We start from the raw sequence: 6000 nt of genomic DNA, 5'->3' as shown, positions 1-6000 counted from the left end.
AAATGGCTCTGGGAGGCGCAGAGAACTGAAGGAAGAGTTCCTGTGCTCAGAGGCATGGGGATGGAATGGGGGACTCCATTCTTGTGGGACCTGCTCTCCTGTCCGTCACCTCTGCCAGGTTTCGTTTTGCAGATGGGTGGACGCCACGAGGCAGGGGAGACAGCCGTCTACAAGCCACAGCCTACTTCCTTGTAATTCATGATCCCAGGGGAAAAAGAGTAACTCTCTTCCATCTCTGATCTGGGAAATTCTGGAGAAAGCCTTCAGTTGGTCCAGTTAGTGTCAGGTGCCCACTACTTGAACCAATTCATCCATTGTCATTTGACAAATATTATGAGCAAAAATGACACCATACGTAGCAGCATGGAGCTCATAATTAGTAGGGAAGACACCATAAATTAATTGAACAACAAGTGTAAAACTGCACTGGGGCAAGTGCTTTGTGGAGGAGACAGACGATGCTATGAGAGTATCCACTGGGGTGTTCGACCTTGAAAGCCAGGGAAAGCTTCCCTAAGAAAATGTTTGGGCTAAGATCAAAAGGATGTATTATCTATGTGAAGAGTTGCAAGAAAGGCATTTCAGATGGAAGGAGAAACATGTACAAGGAAGCTTGCTGATACCAGGGACTGGGACTGCAAGAAGTCCAAGTAGCCAAAATGGAAAGATCCAACAGAGAATAGGGCAAGATGAGTTAGAAGCAATGGGGAAGGGGCAGTCCATGGCGTAACTGTGGATCACACCAAGGAATTCTGCTTTTATCATGAGCCATCAGAAGCCAGAATAGAAAGAGGAGACGAGTGGGGTGACACAATCAGATTTGTCCTATGAAACAATGACCCCAGCTGCAGTAGACTGGATGGAGCTGGCCCAGAATGGATATAGGAACACCAGTTAGAAGGCTACACAGTAGTAGTTCAGGAGAGAGATGAAAATAACTGCAGTTATGGTGATAGGGGAGATGGGAAAAATTGGATGGAGGAAAAAGAAATCTAAAAGCTTAAAATTGGCTGGCCTTGTCAGCTTGGATATGGCAGGTAAGGGCAAGGATGGTGCGAAAGATGACCCCCAGGTTTTCATCTTGCTCAACAATGTTCAAGGGGATGTGGGGCCAAGACTGGTCTGTCTGTGTCACACTTTCACCCCTGTGGACAGGATTGAGCATAGTGGTTTGTCAAATCCACTAGATCCACATGCCATGAACAGAAATTCCCTGAAGGAGAGGGGGTACTTTTGCCAGGGAAAGAAGAATGGGAGGACTGCCTGAACAGACCATGGGTGTAGTTACCATAGCCCACTGCACAGAGAACATGGAATGTCCAGTCTCTGGTATCCATGGTAACAAGTACCATATTTATACTTGCCATTAATCACCAGCTTGCACACACCACTGGGGCAGATAATGACAGACACCATTCTGCTGCTTCAAGAGGCCTCTGGATGAGGCATCCACGTGTTCGCCATCATAAGCACACACCTGTACGGGGCACTGTTACTCTGCTCCGCCAATCCCTGGCCCCTGAGGTGGCCAACCAGGTGGTATCTTGGCCCCAGAGTGAGAGTTTAAAGAGCAGAGGGATTAGTTCCAACAGTTTCTGCCCACCTGGAAAGTGGTAGTGGGAGCTAAATAGCACACAGGAACATTCAGTCCTGGTTTGGCATAAACATACACAAAGACACACATACTCACACACCCTTTTGGGGTTCTTTAAATCTTTTCCCAACCTGTTGTGGAGACATCGATCTTAATAAGAAAAATGCTCTTTGTTTAGCTTAAACATTTCAGTGTTACCTTGAAGCCACCGGCAAACATGTTGAAATTATAAACAGAAGTGATAAACCAGTGAGGAGGTTAAAATAACAAGAACTGGTCTTTCAAGATCCCCTAAGGTACTCAGCAAAACCAGCTGTATTAATGGCAAAGTAAAGGAAGCCAAATTGCCCAAGATGTTTGTCTAAGAAAATGATAGTGTCACTTTTCGTGTATCCAGTGGCAGATGTGGACTTGCCAGGGTTTGGTAAGTCCTTGCAAAAGGACAGTGGTGGCTGGAGGCTTTATTGTGGAGAGGATTTGTGCAAAGTCAGGTGCTATATCTAACATTTTTTTTAGAAGTGTTATTTTAAAAAATGTGTTGCAAGTAGTTCAAGCAGTCAAGATAGGAAACTAAACTCAGGAAAAGATACTGTTGCATAAAATCACAGCAAAACAAGAAAGTTCTGAGTTTCTGTCATAAAGGCTGGCTTCAGTCATTGTCAAGGAAAAGGTCTCTTCTCTAAGCTGGTGGAAACACGGGGCTTAAAGTATTAAGTCAATCTATGGCACTTCCAAGTTGGTGGTTTCCATACTTCTTGTGAAACACGTCTCTGGGTCCAAGCCCCACTTTCAGAGCTGGCAGCCACCTCCAGGGAGGTTGTCTTTGCTCATGGCATTTGTGCTCAGTAATACCGACTTATGAAGAGCTTACTATGGGTCAGGTGCTCTGAGAGCTTTGCATGGGATATTTCCCCTAAATCTTCACAACAACCTATCAGGTAGCCCTATATATTTATCCCTATTTTAACACATGGACACTGAGCTCTGGTGAAAAAACAACTTGCTGAGAGCCCTACAGCTAGTAGGCAATGGTGCTGGGATTTGAACCTGGGCAGCCTGTCACCAGAGTCTGCATGCTGAGCTACTGTGCTAAACTGTAACTATTATAATGCTCCTTGAATTCTGGACCTAGCTCCAGTGTGGGGCTGGACAGAAGGTGGGGTAGGTAGGCATGATGGTAACAGAGTCCATATGAAAACAGGGTGCTTGGGTAGGGGATTTACTTAATGCCTCAACTCTGGGTTGATCGTGGTGACCTCTTTGCTATAGACATGGGTGACTGGTGGCTGTGCCCAGTGGTGGCTGCTGGAACCAACAACTTCTCAGTATGCTGAGAGGACACAGAGGCTGCGACCAAGTAAGATCAGAGGGCAGGGACTCTTCTCACCTGCCCAATATCTACCATGCCCTTTGTCCTTAGAAATAGAGCCCTAATTTTATTCCAAGTGGCAATGGGCCCAACTAAAAGGCTAGATTTCCCTGCCTCCCTTGCCTCCCGTGTGACTACGTTCTAAGTAATGAGATGCTAGCAGCACTGTTGTGAAAGTCTTCTGGGATTAAAGGGAGCTGACGCAACAGGAAGGTCAATGAGTCCTTTTGCGCCCCCTTACTCCCTGCTACCTAAAATGCAGCTGTCATGGCTGATGTTCCAAGAGCCAGCTCATACATTGAGGTCATCTACTCTCTAGATAAGCAGTGCTTTAATGTTTGTTATAAATCACCTGGCGGTTTTGTTAAAAATGCAGATTCTGATTCAATAGGTCTGGGGTATATTTCCCATATTCTCTAGTTCTGTTCGCTGAGAAAGCCTAGGAGCAGTGACCCCCTAGTAATTTACAAAACCACATCTAACACCCAGATCTTGGCTTCTTAGTATCACTGATTACTAAAGAAGAAACCAAGGCTGATTCCAGGACTGGAGCAGGAAACAAGTAAGATAAACCTGGAATATCTTATGCCATAAAGCAAGGAAGTGCTCAAACAGCGATGTGCTAGGAAGTAGTGCAATAAAGTGATAGGGACATGTCAAAAAGACACAGAAGCCAGCTTGAAGGGGCTGCCACTAGTCACATCAGGGACAATTTGAGCATTAAAATGAATAATGATAGCAACAGATTACAGTGCATTGAATAAAACAGAAAACAACAAGTTCATACAGATATGAACAAGCGAACAGGTTGAATGTTTGATAAGGAACAAGATTTTTACATAGGTTCAAAATACCTCCCTACAAAGTATTAATTACAAACGGAAGAAGAGCAACTTTGCAGTGGCAGACAACAATGTAATCAAGTGATCAAAATGAACACCATTAATAACGGGATAAATTGAAATCCTGGGGCCCCTGACAGGACGTAACAAGGAAAATATGCACCATCAATTCTCTGACAGTCCCACCAAAACTATACAATCTGAATCTAATAATAAGAAAGCATCCAACCAAGAACCAAACTTAGTGCCGTCGAGTTGATTCTGACTCATAGCGACCCTATAGGACAGAGTAGAGCCGCCCCATAGAGTTTCCAAGGAGCGCGTGGCGGATTCGAACTGCCGACCCTTTGGTTAGCAGCCGTAGCACTTAACCACTATGCCACCAGGGTTTCCAAAGAAGCATCCGACAAGCCCAAGCTGAGGGAAATTCTGCAGAATAACTGGTCTATAATGTTCAAAAGTGTCAAAGTCATGAAAATCAACGATAGACTGAAAAATGGCTCCAAATTGAAGGAGCTAAAACAGCATGACAACCAAATGCAGCTCACAATTAGGCTGGATCCTTTGGCTACAGAGGACATTACTGAAACAATTTGAGAAACTGAAGCGGAGTCTGAGGATGACACAGTAGTAACATCGGTAATTTAGATGGTAGTATATGATGGTTATAAAGCCCTGGTGGCACAGCGGTTAAGAGCTCAACTGCTAATCAAAAGGTCTGCAGTTTGAATCCACCAGCCACTCCTTGGAAACCCTATGGGGCAGTTCTACTCTGCCCTATAGGGTCACTATGAGTTAGAATCAACTCCACAGACATGGGTTTAGTTTGGTTTATGGTTACGGTTAGACATCATTGGTTATGTCAGGCGGATCTTGGCTAAGAGCAGACAGTACCAGAAAGATGTTTACCCATGTTTTATTAACTACATGAGGGCATTCAACTGTGTGGATCATATTATGGGTAACATTGAGAAGAACAGGAACTCCAGAACACTTAACTGTCCTCATGTAGAACCTGTACTCAGACCAAGAGGCAGTCAGTTGAACAGAACAGGGGGATACTGTGTGGTTTAAAATCAGGGAAGGTTTGTGTGTCAGGGTTGCATCCTTTTGCCATACTTATTCAATCTGTACCCAAACAAATAATCTGAAAGCTGGACTATATGAAGAACAGAGATGACACAACAATCTTGCTTGCTGAAAGTGATGACGACTTGAACCACTTACTGATAAAAATCAAAAACTATAGCCTTCAGTAGGGATTATACCTCAACATAAAGAAAACAAAAATTCTCACAACTGAACCAATAAACAACATCATGATAAATAGAGAACAGACTGAAGTTGTCAAGGATTTCACTTTACTTGGATCCACAATCAACACCCATAGAAGCAGCAGTCAAGAAATTAAATGACGTTTTGCATTGGTAAATCTGCTACAAAAGACCTCTTTAAAACAACAGCAACAAAAAAAAACCATTGCCATCAAGTAGATTCCGACTCATAGCGACCCTATAGGATAGAATAGAACTGCCCCACAGAGTTGCCAAAGAGCACCCAGTGGATTCAAACTGCTGACTTTTTCGTTAGCAGCCTAGCTCTTAACCACTACGCTACCAGGGTTTCCAAGGCTCTTTAAAGCGTTAAAAAGCAAAGAAGTCACTTTGAGGATTAAGGTGTGCCTTACCCAAGCCATATATTTTCAATCACCTCATATGCATGTGAAAGCTGGGCAATGAATAAGACCAAAGAATTGATGCCTCTGAATTGTGGTGTTGGTGAAGCATACCAAACATAACATGGACTGCAGAAAGATGAACAAATCTGTCTTGGGAAGTAGAGCCAGAATGCTCCTTAGAAACAAGGATGGCGAGCACTTGCTTTGGTTGCTTTGGACATGTTATCGGGGGGACTAGTCCCTGAGAAGGATACTATGCTTGGTAAAGTAGAGGGTCAGTGAAAAAGAGAAGACCCTCAATATGATGGATTGACACAGAGACTGCAATGATGGGCTCAAACATAGCAACAATTGTGAGGATGGCACAGGACCTGGCAGCATTTCGTTCTGTTGTACATGGGGTCACTGAGTTGGAAAAAAATCGATGGCACCTAGTAACATTACGGTTATGTAGGAGAATGCCCTCTTTATAGGGAATAAACACTAAAGTATTCAGGGTGTGAGGCATCAGGTTGGC

The sequence above is a fragment of the Elephas maximus genome, chromosome 15, assembly GCF_024166365.1.
Source record: "Elephas maximus indicus isolate mEleMax1 chromosome 15, mEleMax1 primary haplotype, whole genome shotgun sequence".
Lineage (NCBI taxonomy): Eukaryota > Metazoa > Chordata > Mammalia > Proboscidea > Elephantidae > Elephas > Elephas maximus.
The sequence above is the reverse complement of the archived record's forward strand: the minus strand, read 5'-3'. Positions refer to the sequence as shown.